Source organism: Schistocerca nitens, chromosome 2 (assembly GCF_023898315.1).
Source record: "Schistocerca nitens isolate TAMUIC-IGC-003100 chromosome 2, iqSchNite1.1, whole genome shotgun sequence".
NCBI classification, from domain to species: domain Eukaryota; kingdom Metazoa; phylum Arthropoda; class Insecta; order Orthoptera; family Acrididae; genus Schistocerca; species Schistocerca nitens.
In genome coordinates, this window is record NC_064615.1 from 105208753 (window position 1) to 105229152 (window position 20400).

Genomic DNA, 20400 nt, shown 5'->3' on the forward strand with positions numbered 1-20400 from the left:
CTGAAGAGGGAAGGTGTGCACTATCTCTCAGCATAGATATTGTGTTTTGCTGTTTCAACTTAGCTGAAGCCTTGAAGGTAAGTCCTATATCAAGTGGTGTTTTGTTCTCGCGACAAGCGGATGTAATTATGTCCGGACATCAGTGGACCTTAAGGGTGGACTGTAATATTTGGGCGGTTGAAGACGAAATCTGTAAATTAGAGGATACATTTAATGAACTTCATTCAATGGTGGCTAATCAGTCAAGGTTTAATGATACACAGGGGGAATAGCAGCTACTACGATCAGCTTTTGCATGCTTACAAGCTCAGTTGTGACAAACTGCAGGGTTAATCCCGCACGTCCATAGGAAAAAGAGAATGGTTAGACGCAGGTGGCCATATCCTACAAACTGTTTTTGGGACCACTGACGAGGAAGATTTAAAAGCATTAATGAAACGCTACGGCAGGTACAGGATAATGTGAATAGCAACCAGGGAATGCTAGATCTTCACTCAACCCAATTAGACAGTTTGGAGAAAGATGTAGTTAATTGCGAGCTTTGGCCGCGACCTTAATGTCCCACATTAAGGCCACAGCCGACACAACTAATCACGTCTTGGGTATAATCAAGTACCGGTTGGATAACATCGATTCACAGCTGATAATCGCTAAGCTACTCCGTTTTCTTGCTGATAGTATTACGGAAGCATGCATAGAAGCCACGGAACTACAGGAGGCTTTGTTGCACGCAATGCGAGGGCACCTAACCCCGGTACTGTTACCTTCGGAACAACTTCGGGAAGAATTACGGAAAGTTCAATCTGAATTGCCGCATCCCTTGGGCTACTGACGACATTAACAGACGGACACTTAAATCTGTACTACAAAATGGCCACTTTTACCAGTACGCGGACGGGTACCCTGCTGAGAATTCATATCATAATACCATTAACATGTAAGGATTGTAAATTTGAATGTTACGCCTTGCATACGTATCCAGTGAAGTGGGAAATTTTGCAGAAAATTCGTGCAGTTAACCGTACGGGAAATACTGTCAGTGGCACGTAACAGACAAGCTCATGCGTTCCTCACTGCACAAGACTAGCTGCATTATCGAACAGGTCCAGTTACCATCTGCCCCGCGAAATTGTTACACACTGTGCCCAAATCTTGTGAATATTCTCTATTCCGCTCTCAAGAACCAGTCGCAGAGTGCCCTAAGGAAATTATAGTAGGCACGGTGCAGTTCTTTCAGCAAGTGGGTCCACATTGGGTAGTTTCAGTAATGGAAAACACAGTCGTTATTTGCGTTTGTTACCAGCAGGGTAAGCAAGCGAGTACACAAAGAATAGAATTGCAGGGGCAGGGACTGTAAATTAACAGCACACAGTGTGACATTTCAGGACCAAATTTCCGTTTACCAGCCGTGATTACTGGAGCTACAATAATGAACACAATACTCACATTGATCTATGTACCCAACCAACCGGTGCAATTCCTCATGAAAGAAAATCTCACGCGTTTGAATAGCACATTAGACCCGACTTTGCTCGCCTCTTTGGACCGGATGCTAGCAGCTCAGGATGGACATATAACTATGGAACATCTTTTTCAACGAGTGCATGAGTACCGCCATGAGCATAAGCAACGCTTACTAGTCATTGGATCATCAACCACCGCAACCTGTATTTTTACCTTTGTCGTAGGATTAGTTTACTATCGGCTCAAGAGGAAGGTAGCCCAAATCCCGCCCCTTCCAACCTTTAACCTAAGGATACAGACAAAATCACTGAACAGTTGTGAGGCACTGCAGCAGAACTTTTTTTTCCCTTTATTGTTATTTTAATACCTGAACAATCAGGTAGGCTGTCAGCGGCATGCTACGCCGCTCTTCAGCCATAGTGGTGACAATAACAGAACACAGAATGGAGAATCAGAATAAACATAGTGACGAGCAAAAAAAAAAAATAATGGTCACAGATACACAAAAAACACGGAGCCATTCACACTCGACGATAACGACACTGAAAACAAGTTGACACGGCGCACATAACACTGATGAATCCGATGGCACAAGTGAACGTAGAAGTGCGACGGCGGACACCAAAAACACAAAACGACGTCACACACACGAGACACTGATGGCGATGATCTCTGGCGCGCAAAAGTCCACGTAGCGTGTGCAAGTCCGGGGACCTGCCAGGAGGGGAAGAAGGGTGGGGGGGTGGAGAGGGTGGAGGGGGGAGAACAAAGATGCCAATGGCTGAGGAGATGGGAGGAGGAGTAGAGGGACAGGGGAGGGGAAGCCCGGGTGAGGAGTGGGGAGAAAGGGAGGAGGGAGGGAGGGTGCCCAAAGGAACAGACACAGGAAGAGGGAGGGAGGATCAAAGTTGGTAGGAGTGGTATATGGAGGGGAGGAGGACATCATCAGGGAGGGGGAGCCGGCGGAAGCCACCTTGGGAGAGGGTAAGGAGGGTGGAGAGATGGAGACTGGGTGGGACGTGGGAATACAGGCGCGGCAGTGGGCGGGGGCGGGAGAAGATGGGTGAGACAAGCGGGTGAGGAGGATCGAGTTTGTGGGAGGTGAACAGGATCCGTATCCTTTCAAGGAAAAGGAGGAGGTGGGGGAACGGAATGAGATCGTACAGGATCCGTGTGGGGGAGGGGAGACGGATGCGATAGGCAAGGCGGAGAGCATGGCATTCAAGGATTTGAAGGGATTTATAAAAGGTAGGGGGGGGACAGAGATCCAGGCTGGATGGGCGTAACAAAGGATAGGGCGGATGAGGGATTTATAGGTGTGGAGTATGGTGGAGGGGTCCAGGAAAGGAGCTTGAGGAGACGGAGTCGGGAGCGTGCCTTGGCTTGGATTGTCCGGAGGTGGGGGGTCCAGGAGAGTCAACGGTCGAGGGTGACGCCAAGGTACTTAAGGGTGGGGGTGAGGGCGATAGGACGGCCATAGATGGCGAGATAGAAATCAAGGAGGCGGAAGGAAGGGGTGGTTTTGCCTACAGTGATCGTCTGGATTTTGGAGGGATTGACCTTGAGCAACCACTGGTTGCACCAAGCGGTGAACCGGTCAAGATGGGATTGGAGAAGGTGTTGGGAGCACTGCAGGGTGGGGGCAAGGGCAAGGGCAAGGAAGGCGGTGTCATCGGCAAACTGGAGATGGTGGACGGGGGGTGACGGCGGCGGCTTGTTCGCTGTATATAAAAGGTACAGAAAGGGAGAGAGGACGGAGCCTTGGGGCACACCGGTGGAGGGAAAAAAGGTGTAGGAAGCCGTGTTATGGATGGTGACATAGGAAGGATGGTGGGAGAGAAAGGAGCCGATCAGATGGACGTAATTAATGGGAAGGGCGAAGGTTTGGAGCTTGAAGAGGAGACCGGAATGCTGTACGCAGTCATAAGCACATTCGAGGTCCAGGGAGAGGAAGATTGCGGAGCGACGGGAATTAAGCTGTTCGGAAAGGAGATGATTGAGGTGAAGGAGGTCGTTGGAAGAGAAGGATGGCCGAAAGCCACACTGGGTAACGGGAAGGAGGTGGTGCTGGCGGAGATGCTGGTGGATGCGGCGTGTGAGGATAGCTTCCAGGACCTTGCTGAAGACCGAGGTAAGGCTGATGGGACGGTAGGAGGAGACAGCGGACGGCGGTTTACCAGGTTTAAGGAACATCAGGATACGGGAGGTTTTCCACAGGTCGGGGTAGTAACCCATGGACAGGACTACATTGTAGAGCCTAGCCACGGTGGAGAGGAAAGAGACAGGAGCTTCACGAAGGCGACGGTAGGTGACACGATCGTGACCAGGAGCGGTGTTGCATTTTGTGCGGAGTGTAGCAATGAGATCCTGTGTAGTGATGGGGGCACTGAGTTCCGTGTGCGCAATGTTGTCCAAGTACTGGAAACCAGGAGCGAGGGAAGGGACAGAGGTGTCAGTTCAATTGCGGACATCCGGGAAGAGGGAGTAATCAAACTGGGGATCATTGGGGATGGAAAAGACATCGGAGAGGTAAGAGGCAAAGTGATTGGCCTTACTAAGGGTGTCAGGGAAGGGGTGATCATCATGGAGAAGAGGATAGTAGGGGGAGGATTTAGTTCCGGTAAGGCGGCGGAAGGCTGACCAGAACTTGGACGAGTTTATAGGTAGGGTAGCATTTAAACGGGTGCATGTCTGTCGCCAGTCCCGGTGTTTCTTAGCCGCGAGCAAATTTCGAATGTGTCGCTGGAGTTGCCGGTGGCGTCGTAGTGTGTCCGGGTCATGCGTGTGGAGGAAGGCACGGTAGAGACGGCGGGATTCACAGAGGAGGAGGACGCCCTGTGGGGGAAAGGTAGGACGGTGGGTGTGGATGGCGACAGTAGGGATGTGGTCCTCCACGGCCTCAGACAAGGTCTGCTGGAGAAAGGAGGCAGCATGAGTTACATCATCAGGGTGATGGTAGGTGAAGGGGTGGCTATCGACCTGGGTGGAGAGGGTATCCCGGCAGGCATTCCAGTTGGCATGGGAATAGTCATGGACATACTTTGGGGGAGGGTCATTACGAGGGTCGGAGCGGGGGCGACGACCGTCTGAAACAGTGAGGAGGACAGGGAGATGGTCGCTACCAATAGGCTCCAGGACATCCACCGTTATGTGGCCAAGATGGTTAGGGGAGGAAAGGATAACATCGGGAGTGGAGTTGGATTCGGGACAGGTGTGCTGGGGGATGGGGATGAGGTCGCCTTGAAGGGAGGCTTGGCTCTGAGCACTATGGGACTTAACTGCTAAGGTCATCAGTCCCCTAGAACTTAGAACTACTTAAACCTAACTAACCTAAGGACATCACACACATCCATGCCCGAGGCAGGATTCAAACCTGCGACCGTAGCGGCCGCACGGTTCCAGACTGTAGCACCTTTAACCACTTGGCCACCACGGTCGGCCTTGAAGGGAGGAGAGGAACCAATGCGACCGCCGTAACTGGGCGGCAGAATGAATATGGATGTTGAGGTCGGCGGCGATCACGTAAGAGGAGAGGGTACGGTCAATGTGGGAGAGGAAGTCGAAGGGAATAGGGACGTTAGGGCGGACAGAGATGGTGGCGCAGGTGACGGTAAGGCTGGGGAAGAAGACGCTAAGGATCAAGTGTTCGGTGGGGTCAGGAAGGAGAGGTTGGAGACGAACTGGGATCTGGCGGTGGTGACCAATGGCAACTCCGCACGCGCAATCGGGAGGGGATTATCGGAGCGGTGAAGGAGGTAGGGTGACGTGTGGACGGTGTGGTTGGGTTAATGGAAAGTTTCATTGAGGAGGAAGGCATCCACGCGGTGGGTGGCAAGTGTGTGCAGGAAGAGGTTCTTGTTGGTGGGAAGCGAGCGGATGTTGTTGAAAAGGATACAGTGCTGTTGCGCCATGACAGGGATTTAGACAAGGGTGTCAAGACGGGAGAAGGTGAAATGGGCCTGGTTGTTGGAGTAGGTGGCATACATTTTTAAGTGGAAAATGAAACGGACAGTGAGGGAGACCTGTTGGAGGGTGTGAGGGCGCTGGAAAGGGTGGACGTTCTGTAGGACAATGGTGAGGAACCTGATGATGTCCTCAGCGGCGGGGGAGGGGGGACGAAGGGAATTGCCAGGAGGGGTGGGGGCGTCCAGAGGACGGACAGGGACGGTGAGTCCAGGAGTGGTCGGAGGGCGTCGGGCTTTACACTTTTGGGAGTAGGTGGAATGGGGGAGATTGCAGGTATTGCAGGAGGGAGGGGATTGAAGGTTAGGGCACTGCCAGAGGAAGTGCGCTTGCCTACAATGCGGGCAGGTGGGGACCTCGCGGCACTTGGCTGTTGGGTGTGCATTATAGCGCAGACACCTCTGGCAGCGCAGGGATTGAGGAGGGGAACGGGAGGGGTCGACCCTATAGTGCTGGTTGAAGAGGAGGGCACCCTCCTTCAGGAGACGGTCAATGGATGGGGCATCCTCGGAGAAAACCCGCATAAGGCAGGTGGGGCCGGCTGAGTTGAAAATGCGGCGGACCGCCCGCACCTCCAGTGTGGGATGCGCCTTGAGCTCCGCCAACAGCTCCTCCTCCGTGATCCACGGACTGATCCGAGTGATCACGGTGGTGAGGGTCGGCAGGGACGCAGGGGTTGGGGTTGGCGGGTAGGAGATGGAGAAGCAGCAGGGGTGAGGGAGGTGTTGGGGCCAAAACGGTTGATGAGGAGGCGGAAGAAGATGTCAGTATGGAGGGTGGGGCTGGGGGAGGAGATGAGAACGGAATCCCTTCTGGGAGTGAGGAGAGAGATGGGGGCACCAGGGAAGTGTTGGCAGAGGAGGAGGGAGAGATTTCGGGCCTCAAGAAGGGAAGGATTGGGGCGGGAGAGGAGGTATTTGTATAAAGAGGGGGGCAGGAGGAGGAGGTGGAGGGAGCAGGGCCAGGCGGGGAGACATCCATGGCATCCTGGGGGGGGGGAAGGAGGACGGGGTGGGGCCTTTTTGGGAGCAGAGGAGGTGGAGGTGCCACTAGGGCGTTTAACGGCAGCAGAAAGGTGGGTGGTGATATGAGGGACGGGAGCTATAGGGAGGTGGCAGGAAGGAGCAGGTCCCGGTGTCGACGCAGCAGTCGGCGTCGGTGATGGTGACGGCGACGGCGACGTCGACGGTGGTGGCGGCGATGGCGAAGGCGATGGGGAGAGTTGGGGATGGGCAGTGGCCCAACGGGCCACCACCCTAGCTGGAGCGGCAGTGACAGGCTGGGGGAGTGGGGGGAAAGGATCAGAGGGAGAGGAGTGGGAGGAAGAAGCTGGAGAGGGGGCGATAAAGAGTGAGGGCGAAGGGAGAGTGAGAAGAGGAGGGATGGAAAGAGAGGGGTGTGACTGGGCACACCATGTAATGGTGGTGGTGGCGGCGGAGGGGGAAGTATAAACTATGGCTGTGGTGGTAGTGATGGTGGGGGCTGACATGACGACAGGGATAAACAAATATGCACAGGACGAAAAGGAAATGAAAAAACTGGGGACAGACGAAGACGGATGAAGACAAAGACGGATGAAGACGAAGACGGATGAAGACGAAGACGGATGAAGACGAAGACGGATGAAGACGAAGACGGATCAAGACGAAGACGGATCAAGACGAAGACGGATGAAGACGAAGACGGATCAAGACGAAGACGGATCAAGACGAAGACGGATCAAGACGAAGACGGATCAAGACGAAGACGGATCAAGACGAAGACGGATCAAGACGAAGACGGATCAAGACGAAGACGGATCAAGACGAAGACGGATCAAGACGAAGACGGATCAAGACGAAGACGGATCAAGACGAAGACGGATCAAGACGAAGACGGATCAAGACGAAGACGGATCAAGACGAAGACGGATCAAGACGAAGACGGATCAAGACGAAGACGGATCAAGACGAAGACGGATCAAGACGAAGACGGATCAAGACGAAGACGGATCAAGACGAAGACGGATCAAGACGAAGACGGATCAAGACGAAGACGGATCAAGACGAAGACGGATCAAGACGAAGACGGATCAAGACGAAGACGGATCAAGACGAAGACGGATCAAGACGAAGACGGATCAAGACGAAGACGGATGAAGACGAAGACGAAGACGGACGAAGACGAAGACGGATGAAGACGAAGACGAAGACGGATGAAGACGAAGACGGATGAAGACGAAGACGGATGAAGACGAAGACGGATGAAGACGAAGACGAAGACGGATGAAGACGAAGACGGATGAAGACGAAGACGAAGACGGATGAAGACGAAGACCAGAGTCCCACACTGCTGGCGCAGGCGCTGACGCCGACGACGGCTGGCAGGAATGCCGCAGCTGCTGCTGCTGCTGCTGCTGCTGGAGGGCTGGCTGGCTGGACCGCTGCTGCTGGAGGGCTGGCTGGCTGCTGCCGGCTGGACCGCTGCTGCCCGGCTGGCTGGCTGGCTGGCTGGCTGGCACCTGAAAACCTAGCGCTTCGATTAGTGCTGGAATGGCACAATCGAAGGGCGGTATCCTTGCGGAGTACCGCCGGAGATGCAGCAGAACACTGCATAATGATTATGAACGAAGATTAGACTGAGGATAGAAGTGAATGAACACAGTGTAAATAGTGAATCAATCGCATTTTGTTATGTTTGTGAAGTGAACTACAGTTGTTTTGACTTTTTGGTTGAATTCGGGGACGAATTCTTTTCGTACGAGGGAGGAATTGTAGAGGACAAGGGGTTTTTTAGCAAATATGGTGCGAAATTGTGATTTAGTGTGTTTCAGAGCACGATGCGCCAGTCTAACGGCAGATGGCGCACGAAGGCTGGCCGGCGCATTATGCAGGTGACAGTTTTGCAACAAGCGTCGGTATGTGTGTACGTGTGCGGCAGCCATCAATAGCCAGAACGCAGCATTAGCAGAATTACGCAGGCGCGGGCTGCGTGTGGGGCGGTTGCGTTAGTCAACTCATTGAGAACCTTCTAATAAACACGGCGCCGTGTAACCAGCGGATTTAGCTGAGATCTGCACTATTTAAGGGCCTCAGAGGCGGGCGTCGGCATTCGGTTCGACCGATTGGGCATTCGGTCACTGTTACGTCGTCGTCAACTGTGACGCTGTCCCCGAGAACCGGCCGGCGGAGGGCGTTGCCCGCTGCTGTACCGGCGACTCCCGGCGTCATCACGAGCCACCGCGTATGCAGGCCACGGGCTAGGCCGGGCCTCGTGCTGCTAACCTCCTACTGCCTGCGCAGCCGCTGACCGAGCATGGCGTCGAGTTCCCCTATGCTGCGTGCATCAGCATGACTCCACCACGACACGAGTGGTGGGGCTGAGGTACCGGAAAATGTATTGATAGAACCAACAATAAAGGTGAAGATTGCTAAAAACTGCCACCTTCTTCTGCCCAGCCATGCCCTACAACCCCGACCACGTCATCCGCTCCAGTCATCCTATTACAATTGGCATAAAACTGATTAAGAAAACTGATGCGGGTATTTGCGAAAAACAACATGGATCATGAAAAAACTCGTGTACATTTTGATTCAGGCTTGGCATTACAGAAGAGATGAAAGAACCTCAGGAGCTTTTTTTAAGAACAAGTTGACATTGCCCAAAAAACGAAGAAACAGCTGTATCTCGTGCGGTTGCATCAAAGATAAATAAAAATGGAGGAAAGAAGATGACGATCATTGATTGACTAAACTGCTTAATGCAAGTATTCAACAAAAGAGATTACGTAAGTGGCAAGCAGAAGAGAATGAGAACAGAATGGTCTTACTGTCTCTGCTAAACCCGCTTCATAGTATTCCCAAAGAGCGAAAAATGGGCGAAAAAATTACAATTATGAGCGTAATAAATGAAGCTCGGTACGAACCACGATACACTCAAAATAACTACAATGCTCTTTCAGGAAAATCGCCAGTTGCAAATTATCGCTCTTCAGTTTCATCTCAGACTATTCCTGATAGTCCAATGCAGTTGCAATATTACATGAAACATTATTATCCACATCAATTTCCAGACAGAAATTGCTCAGCTATATATCCAGCTGCAGCCAGTGATGCAAATGTGCCAGAGATGTCAGATGCGATCGAATCGTTTTAAGAACTGTCCGAGATATTTATTTGTAACACAGAATTTAATTTTATAATAAAGTAGTTTACAAATAAAAACTGAAAAATTACTTCTGTGTGTATGTTACAATTACAACTAAAATTGTAAATAAGAGACAAATAATTAGCTCCTGATTAGACAGTTACCTTAAAGTCACGAAAATCTTTTCTTCTGGCGAGATGTCTTTCCTTAAAACAGTGTCCTTTTTCTTCAGTTCATCTCGGCAGATTTCCACTAATTCGTCAAATGAACATACGTATTTGTAAAATGTATCACTCCAATTTCTTAAATCATAATCAGTGTGTGAAATAACTCGTTTACATCACGATCAGCAATGAAGGTGTGAACCCTGAATTACGTCTCTTTTGCATTCTCTTTTTATTTCAACATAGTACACAAAGCACATACGTACATTTCAATGGTGTCTCTGATGGCAGACTGGAGCGTTGCCAGCAGAGCTGTTGGGGCGTCCCTGTGCGGTAGGGCCCTAACACTTGTGAGCCGGTACCCTGTTCCTAATTTGCCTTGTATCACCTGATCTACAAGCTTGTCATGGCTACTACCTAGCAGCAAGACTCTTTTCTTCCAAAACTCTTTTGTTACCGAATGTAGTTTTAAGTATATTGGAGAAGAACTTAGTAACCCAGGTAGAAATGTTCTGATAGGACGCCTGAGGCCACACGAGACCAGGATGAAAACATTTACGCACAATCTTGATATAATTCCCACAATGGCAGCCTTTACAGTCACAGTGTATCACAGAACTATATAATACTATAAATATTTGGCTACTGTTCGAAATTTGGACTATTCAGAGAGGACAGATGTGAACGATGGCTGCTCAAGTGCATGCAGTCGAATAAAGGAGACATGCAACTGTTGAGCAACTGACCGCACATATGAATCAAGGGGCTACCAACAGTGTCTCCTCACCAACCATTCAACGAACATTGCTACCTTTCGACCAATGCGGGAGGCACCTGGTTCATGTTCGCATGCTGACTACTGGTCATCGGCGACGGAGGCTGGAAATTGCACTTCAGTACCGCAACTGGACGTCCATTGAGTGGCCACTGGTAGGCTTTTCACATGTATCGCATTTTATGCTCCATAGGTCAGATGGCCTGAAATGTCTGGATGATGATGTTTGGTTTGTTGTTTGTGGGGCGCTCAATTGCGCGGTCATCAGGGCCCGTACAAAGTCCCAATTTTTACAAAGTTCAATTTTTTTTACTGTCCAATCTAGCCACAGCCACGAATGGTCATGATGAAATGATGAGGACAACACAGTCTCCAGGCAAAGAAAACCCCCAAGTCAGCTGGGAATCGAACCTGGGACTCCGTGATCCAGAGGCACCAACGCTAGCCACTAGACCACTGAAACGTCTGGAAGCAAACACCCTGCAACAATCTTCGGAAGGGTCCAGGCCGTAGGAGGAAGCGTTATGGTCTGGGGAACGTTTCTGTGAAATTCCCTGGTTGATCTCACCATTCTGGAAGGTACAGTGGATCAACACATTTATACATCTGTCCTTGGGGACCATGTCCAACCCTAAATGCAGCTTATTTTTCCTTGGCACAAAGACATCTACTAGCAGGGCAATGTAATGTACATGTGAGGTTTGAAGGGCATCATGATGAATTAACCTTACTCCCCTGTCCGTGAAACTTCTGTGGGACCACCTCGATCAGACTGTTTGTGCTATGCATCCTCTACCGAGAACCTATCACAGCTGTCCACGGCACTGGAATTGGCATGGCTCCAACATCCCTGTTGGAACCTCCTAGAACCACATTGACTCTCTTCCTGCACATCTTGCAGCAGTCCGCACTGCCAAAGGTGGTTCTACAGGCTCTTCGCAGGTGCTCACAGTAATGTGTTTAGACAGTGTAATAATAATAATAATAATAATAATAATAATAATAATAATAATAATAATAAACCCCGTGGAGGCCCGGGAAAAGAATAGGCCTCCGGTATGTTCTGCCAGTCGTAAAAGGCGACGAAAAGAACAAACCACTAATAGGGCTAACCCCCCTTTTAGTGTGATTACTTGGTTCAGGACAGAACTAAAGAAGCCTCGGACAAGCGCCGTCATGGTCGGGGACGGCGCTTGAACCCTATGCCCGCCCACAATGGTAATGACACTGCTAGCCAACTGGAAAATGATTTAAATCCAAATAGAGGTGTTTTGCAGGATATGCTTCCTGCAACCACCCTAGAAGGAAAACAAAGACAGAGGATGAGATGGTCAGATGAAGTTAATCGACACCTCATGTTCTGTTATTACCAAGCAACAAACCTAGGAACCAACACAACTGGATACAGATCACAAGTATACACAACATTTATTACCAGATACCCAGAATTAAAATTTTAACAGAACAACGTCTAGCTGATCAGATTCGTGTAATAATAAAAAATAACAGGATACCCCAGTCAGAATTAGAAAACATCAAACAACAAGTACAACAAATACTGGAACAAAATAATGTGCAATTAGAAGAAGAAGAAAATACAGTAATGGACTCAAACATCCCAGAGCAAACAAACAAAGAACAACACGCATCAATTAAACAATCAGAGGAAAATTAAATTTTAAGACAGCCACCAGCACAAGCACAAATAGAACACGAAGTGACACACATGTTAGATATAGAAGAAAAATTTCAGTTGACATATATAGAATACAAAGACACAAATACAGACATTAGACCATTCTTGCATAGACCACCAAATAACCCACAAGTCGAAACAACAATAAAAACTATCAACACAATCATACACAACAAAATAAATGAATACACAACTATGGAAGAGTTACAACTACTGGTTTATGTAGGAGCACTCACTACACTAAATATACACACTAGGCAGATATCAGAACCAACCAACACACAGAAGAAACCCACAAAACCAGCATGGCAACACAGGCTACAGATCAGAATAGAAAAACTGAGAAAAGACATCGGACAGTTAACACAATTTATAAGAAATGAAATATCAGACAAAAAACGAAAAAGGTTAGGTAAAATCTCACAACAAGAAGCAATAGAGCAATTAGATGAAAAGAAGCAAAAATTACAAGCTTTGGCGAAACGACTTAGAAGATACAAAAAAAGTGAAAATAGAAGGAAACAAAACCAAACATTCAACACAAACCAAAAGAAATTTTACCAAACAATAGATAACACACACATAAAAATAGACAATCCACCAAACATAAGAGACATGGAACACTTCTGGAGCAGCATATGGTCAAACCCGGTACAACATAACAGGCATGCACGGTGGATACAAGCAGAAACAGATACATACAAGATGATACCACAAATGCCTGAAGTGATAATTTTGCAACATGAAGTCACCCGAGCAATTAATTCTACGCACAATTGGAAAGCCCCTGGAAATGATAAAATAGCAAATTTCTGGCTAAAGAAGTTCACCTCAACACATTCACATCTAACTAAATTATTTAACAGTTACATTGCAGACCCATACATATTCCCTGATACACTTACACATGGAATAACTTATCTGAAACCTAAAGATCAAGCAGACACAGCAAACCCAGCTAAATATCGCCCCATAACATGCCTACCAACAATCTACAAAATATTAACTTCAGTCATTACACAGAAATTAATGACACATACAACACAGAACAAAATTATAAATGAAGAACAAAAAGGCTGCTGCAAAGGAGCGCGAGGATGTAAAGAGCAACTGATAATAGATGCAGAGGTGACATATCAAGCTAAAACTAAACAAAGGTCTCTACACTACGCATACATTGATTACCAAAAAGCTTTTGATAGTGTACCCGACTCATGGTTACTACAAATATTGGAAATATACAAAGTAGATCCTAAATTGATACAGTTCCTAAACATAGTAATGAAAAACTGGAAAACCACACTTAATATCCAAACAAATTCAGATAATATCACATCACAGCCAATACAGATTAAGCGTGGAATATACCAAGGAGACTCATTAAGTCCTTTCTGGTTCTGCCTTGCTCTGAACCCACTATCCAACATGCTAAATAATACAAATTATGGATACAATATTACTGGAACATACCCACACAAAATCACACATTTGCTATACATGGATGATCTAAAACTACTGGCAGCAACAAATCAACAACTCAACCAATTACTAAAGATAACAGAAGTATTCAGCAATGATATAAGTATGGCGTTTGGAACAGACAAATGTAAGAAAAATAGCATAGTCAAGGGAAAACACACTAAACAAGAAGATTACATATTGGATAACCACAGCGACTGCATAGAAGCGATGGAAAAAACGGATGCCTATAAATATCTAGGATACAGACAAAAAATAGGAATAGATAATACAAATATTAAAGAAGAACTAAAAGAAAAATATAGACAAAGACTAACAAAAATACTGAAAACAGAATTGACAGCAAGAAACAAGACCAAAGCTATAAATACTTATGCCATACCAATATTGACCTACTCATTTGGAGTAGTGAAATGGAGTAACACAGACCTAGAAGCACTCAATACACTTACACGATCACAATGCCATAAATATAGAATACATCACATACATTCAGCAACAGAAAGATTCACATTAAGCAGAAAGGAAGGAGGAAGGGGATTTATCGATATAATCTACATTATGGACAGGTAGACAATTTAAGAAAATTCTTTATAGAACGAGCAGAAACTAGCAAAATACACAAAGCAATCACTCATATAAATACATCGGCTACACCACTACAATTTCATAACCACCTCTACAACCCGTTAGACCACATAACATCAAAAGATACGAAGAAAGTAAATTGGAAAAAGAAAACACTTCATGGCAAGCACCCGTATCATCTAACACAGCCACACATCGATCAAGACGCATCCAACACATGGCTAAGAAAAGGCAATATATACAGTGAGACAGAAGGATTCATGATTGCAATACAGGATCAAACAATAAACACCAGGTATTACAGCAAGCATATTATTAAAGATCCCAATACCACAACAGATAAATGCAGACTTTGTAAACAACAAATAGAAACAGTAGATCACATCACAAGCGGATGTACAATACTAGCAAATACAGAATACCCCAGAAGACATGACAATGTCGCAAAAATAATACATCAACAGCTTGCCTTACAACATAAACTTTTAAAACAACAAGTTCCTACATACAAGTATGCACCACAAAATGTACTGGAGAATGATGAATACAAATTATACTGGAACAGAACCATAACAGATAAAACAACGCCACATAACAAACCTGACATCATACTCACCAATAAAAAGAAGAAATTAACACAACTAATCGAAATATCCATACCCAATACAACAAATATACAAAAGAAAACAGGAGAAAAAATTGAAAAATACATCCAACTGGCTGAGGAAGTCAAAGACATGTGGCATCAGGATAAAGTTGACATCATACCAATTATACTATCAACTACAGGAGTCATACCACACAATATACACCAGTACATCAATGCAATAGAGCTACATCCAAACGTATATATACAACTACAGAAATCAGTAATTATTGATACATGTTCAATTACCCGAAAGTTCCTAAATGCAATATAACACATACCATACAGTTAAAAGGAAGTGACGCCTGATTAAGGTCCGCGTCACTTTTCATTTTTAACCAGACTTAACGTCTGAGAAAGTAAAGAATAATAATAATAATAATAATAATAATGTATAGGCCTACAGCAATGTAGTAGCCTTTACATGGTTACTGTTGTGTTGAACTGTCAGTTCATTTGATTATTTGTTGCCGAAGTGATTAATGAGGCAATTTCTGGTCCTTTGCAGGAACTACATACAATTCAGAATAGGCATTTTCATAAAACATTTACGCTTATGTGATGCATAAGTGTCAATTTTACTGTCATAGGTGCATGGTATAAAATGAAAAGTATGTGTGTAGTGAATGGACTGTTTTAGGGAGAACATATTCATGCATTCATTTCACAAGCTGTAACGTCCACCACATTATGTCACGTGTGAATGCTGGTACTAAAAATCGCAGTTATTAGTAACTTGAGTAAAAAATGTGTCTTACTAAATAACGATAGTACGCCTAATAATGACCTTTCAAAATAATTTAGTTTCGTGAGGGGAAACACAATCGAAAACTTTCGTTTTCAGCCCTCAGAAAATTTCACTTTACCCCTCAGGGGATAGTTATCCGTACGTTAGCAACCACTGCTCTAAAAGCTCCCATTGTACAGCAGTCAGTTTGGCAATATCACAGTCCGTGAGATATGTTGAAATGACCCTTTTTTATTCCATGTCACAGGTGGAATTCCACCACATTCTTCCATCTTACACTAATTCATACTGACGGAGATCCAAATCTGTTTCGACAGACTGCAGTATTTCCTGTGCAGGCTCAGAATGAATAAAACGAGTTACCATCTTCCTATCTGTTGCTGTCATTTGAGCCTTCAGACACTCTTTAACAATTAATAGAAGAGTATGAATGAAACAACGCGCTGAGGTCAACTCTACATTACTAACAACTTTTACTATGTTTCTTCTATTATCACGAATCACGATATGAATTTTTGCCTGCTGGACGTCCCATTAACCTGCAATTTCCTGCAAACTAAACGCTATGACTCCTGCTGTGTGTTGTCCCTCAAAATGCTTGATGTTCAGTACTACATGTCTGACACTGAATACATGAACAATAAAATGCGCAGTAAAACTTAAACTCTTTTGATTAAGCAAGTACGTCCACATGTCACGAAAATATAATCTGTCTCTGAGGGTCTCAAGCACTTTTCGATATACTTCTGGAATTATTTTAACTGAAAAGGGAGGGTGGCTTGGCGACAAAGCGCTATTAAACAGTCTTCTAAAACCAGCCCTTTCAACTATATTTACCGCCTCACTGCCAAGTGCTATCATTTCGGCAACTAAGAGATGGTATTTTTTAGCCTTGGGATCATTAGTATCTCATCGTTTACAAACTGCAGCACATTCTTAAAGACTCAGGAGCTTTTTTGCCGTCGAAAGTTTACTTACTTCTGTATCTTCATCCTTAATTTCTTGCCCCCTTGGGAGGCGTTGGATGCAACTCATGATGTTCGTCGCTATATTTATTTTTCAAATGATTTATCATTCATGATGTAGTCGCCTTCTTCCCAATGCTACCACGAGAAATTTTTATTTCGCACAATTTACACACAACACTTATCGGATTATTTTCACCGTTCTCATAGTATGTTCATATAAGCAATTATTTAGAAGCCATTATCGATTATTATTAGTTCGATCTCACACAATTTCACTTCTAAACGAATCAAAACGTAGTGTACGACAAACTTTGCTTAAGTATCGACGATATGTATCAAACTAAACTTGTCAACCAAACACGCAGCGCGCATGGGACGACACAAACGACTGAGAAACACACGTCGATAAAAGTTTTCCCACCACGCGCCGGACGAATACTTTTGCCTAATATTCGGCTAGATAGCACGAAGAATATTTGGTATTCTACGCGTAGCGGAACATTCTACTCGTTGCAAGTCTGATAAATACATGAGTGATAGGGATATTAGTTTGTCAGTAATGCTGGGATAGACATGGTATGATTCAAGCACCAGTTATAAGCAACATTTTATTAGAGATAGTTATTCAGAATGACGGGTAGATATTAGCTTCGAGCACTAATATCGTGTAGTTGAAAGGCAGACACAACCAAATCGTCTTTTGAACTGTCTTTGTAAACTGTTCGTATATCCACAAAACATATTGTAATTCAAGCACGGAATTCTATATAAAAATGAGTAACAACAAAACTACACGTGTACGGTGGTCAGAAACAGTCTGTAAAGCTTGTAAGAGTATTGCAGGGGAGATTGTGCCGGGCAGCAATAATTGTTAGTACAAAAAAAAAAAAATCGTTAAGTTGGGCCGTGTTACTTGGCACTGAAGCTAACCAATCAGGTCGTTGCGCTCGTAACTTCCAGCACTCGCATACGCCCAAGTGCGATCAAGCACAGATAGCCGTGGGTTACTTGTCCAAATCTCCACTACCAGTAAAAATGTACCTTTCTTGAAAGTGATAAATTTAAGCTAGGTGAGCGAAATCTACCTTTGCTCGGTTTGCAGAATCCAAACTAAGAACACGTTTGGCAGTACAATTTCTGACAGGTTGCTTGAATTTGCCCGCATGACGACCTGAATGCCTAAATTCAACGCTAAATCACACACAAACGGCGCGACGTAGTTTTTTCTGAGCAATTATTTCTCAGCACCATCTCCCCTGTACCATCCTTACAAACTTTTGAGACTGTTTCCGACCACACTGTATAACAATGGACGGACTTGCAGTAACATGAATTGAGATATCTTCCAGCAACCTAACATACTTAAACTAGCACAAGCCTTTAGTCAAATGTTCCTCGGCCACTGTCAAATAGAAACTGATTGACATGGATCTGGTGGCGAGACTTGCTTCTTCCCTGATGTACTTATTAAGTTTTAATAGACTGAATTTGACATCTGTCTTATAGTTTGTGCTTGGTTGCTGTTGACTGCTCTCTTAGTCATCTTCTTATCCTTCAGGTGTTAAATAGTTTAGCAATTTGACACTTGACTGCCAATGGCTTCATTCTCATAGAAAGATATACTGCTGGCTGTGATGGCGTTAGCACTTATCCTGCCACCAAATAAGAGGCAATTACACTGGGTATCATCTGCATGCACCCTCTTCATCCTTGCACAGCTGATCACAGGTTATACCGAGTTAGATCTACTGAGAGTGCTTCAAGGGATTTTCATTTCCATCACTTTTTTTTATAATGCTATTTCAGAAAATATTCCTCCATGCTGTGACATTATTGTTAGATATTGCTATGTTACATTTATTCATTTCTGCCGTCATTTCGTGGTTAATCTTATTTAGATTGTATTGGACAAATCTGCTAGGACGAAAGCTTTGGACTTTTCTCACTGGGAAGGTGTTCTCCCACAGCAAGCGATCAGTGAATCTCATTAGGAAGGGTAAAGTCCCCTGGGAGCTGGGCAGTTTTCAGGGGAGTAAGGTTGCATCCTGCTTTGTCCCTTTGGCTGCGGAGCCAGTGCTCCTCCTTGCCCTGATTGGAAGGCGCCTTGCCACCACTGCCATCCGCAGAGAATAAATGAGCATGAAATTTTTATCAGCCGGGCAGTGTGACCGAGCGGGTCTAGGCACTTCAGTCTGGAACCACACGACCGCTACGGTCACAGGTTCGAATCCTGCCTCGGGCATGGATGTGTGTGACGTTCTTAGGTTGGTTAGGTTTAAGTAGTTCTAAGTTCTAGGGGACTGATGACCTCAGATGTTAAGTCCCATAGTGCTCAGAGCCATTTGAACCATTTGAAATTTTTATCTGTTCTGTTCGGACATCAAAGGACAAGAAACTGCCTGACCAGCATGGGAAGGTCTGTTGCTTTCGCACCAAAATTTGATATACCCCTACACCACACTTGGTGTGAAGAAGCCGACAAATTGACAGGACACTGCTCCATCCCACTACCAACCTGTTATATGTTGAACAGCGATTTGTACACCTAGTGTGGGAAGTTCCTGCAGCGTCCCCCAATTTTTCAAGACACAAGTGATATTCTCGTGTCACATTGGCAACAGCATTGAGTTATCCTCTCGACATAGAGATTTTTTTAGAGTAGAGTTGTGTAGCTAGATCTACGTTCCATGGCCATTTGATTGCCGCCCATCATGAGGAACTCGTGGCCGACGTTTGGTGCTGATGGGCGCATGGTTTGCTGATTTTGGGGAAATGTAAGTACCACAACTGCAGCAGTGCGATCCATATTCTGAGCATTTCGTTACTTGCTTACTCTGTCAAGCAACAAGTGTTGCTTAATTTGGATATAGTTTGTAGCATCTTACTGTGACATTAACTTTCAATTCGTGAGCTGCACAGATGAGCAGTTTTGTTTCGCTTTCTCTGAATATCCGTTAATTTCAGTCTTGACTTAGATTTCAAGATCCTTCACATTGTCCTACTACTTTTCCATGGTTAATAATAAATATAACCTGATGCACACTGGAGATTGTTAGATCACAGTGAAGGCGTTATCATTGTGCATAATGGTAAAACTCATTGATCAGTTATATTAAGAATTCAGGGAAAAGGCAAGCGTTGCACTTACTCGTTTCATATCATTAAAGACTTGTTTTATAACGAGCACTACTCTTATGCTGCTCAAATCTGATAAACAACTTGGACCCAACTTTTACTGTAATAACAGAGCGCCCACAGAATGTAATATATTATCCATTTTTCCAAAAGCATGTTCTGCCATGTCTGATTTCTGAAGACAGTAGAGTCATAAACAATTTCTTTATTATATCCAATGTTGATCTACAATGACAGTATTTTCTTGATGCAATAGTAGCCAAACTCACATGGTATTTTACATATACCACACACACTAAGTTCTAGATCGTCCTTTAATGGCTTTCTCATCAGTTGTTATATTTGTACTGGGAGCCTGAACGCCGATTTAATGTTAAGGTGGCGAACCTTCCTTGCCAGCAAACGCGAAATGCCAACAATGGATGCTACCAGCTTTAATCTTTGGGAGTGTCTTACTTGTATGCCCCATCTGAAACGGCCAGTGAAATTTATCACTATTGTAGCCACTTTCACAGAAGACTTTTCATAGGATACTCTGTTGTTGTAACCCTTTTTTGCATCAGAGTGGTTTTGCTTGACAGACAAGATTCTTCAGTAGTGTTTACCTTTACCTCTATTGTAAACTTAATGTGAATTCCACAAAAACTAA

General features: G+C 45.4%; 1 protein-coding gene across 1 annotated transcript in view; it reads right to left on the bottom strand.

Annotated features, from left to right (window-relative positions):
• The window catches only part of LOC126235779 (uncharacterized), a 269602-nt gene that overhangs the window by 6797 nt on the left and 242405 nt on the right, over positions 1-20400 (bottom strand). The gene's annotated exons all lie outside the window — the stretch shown is intronic.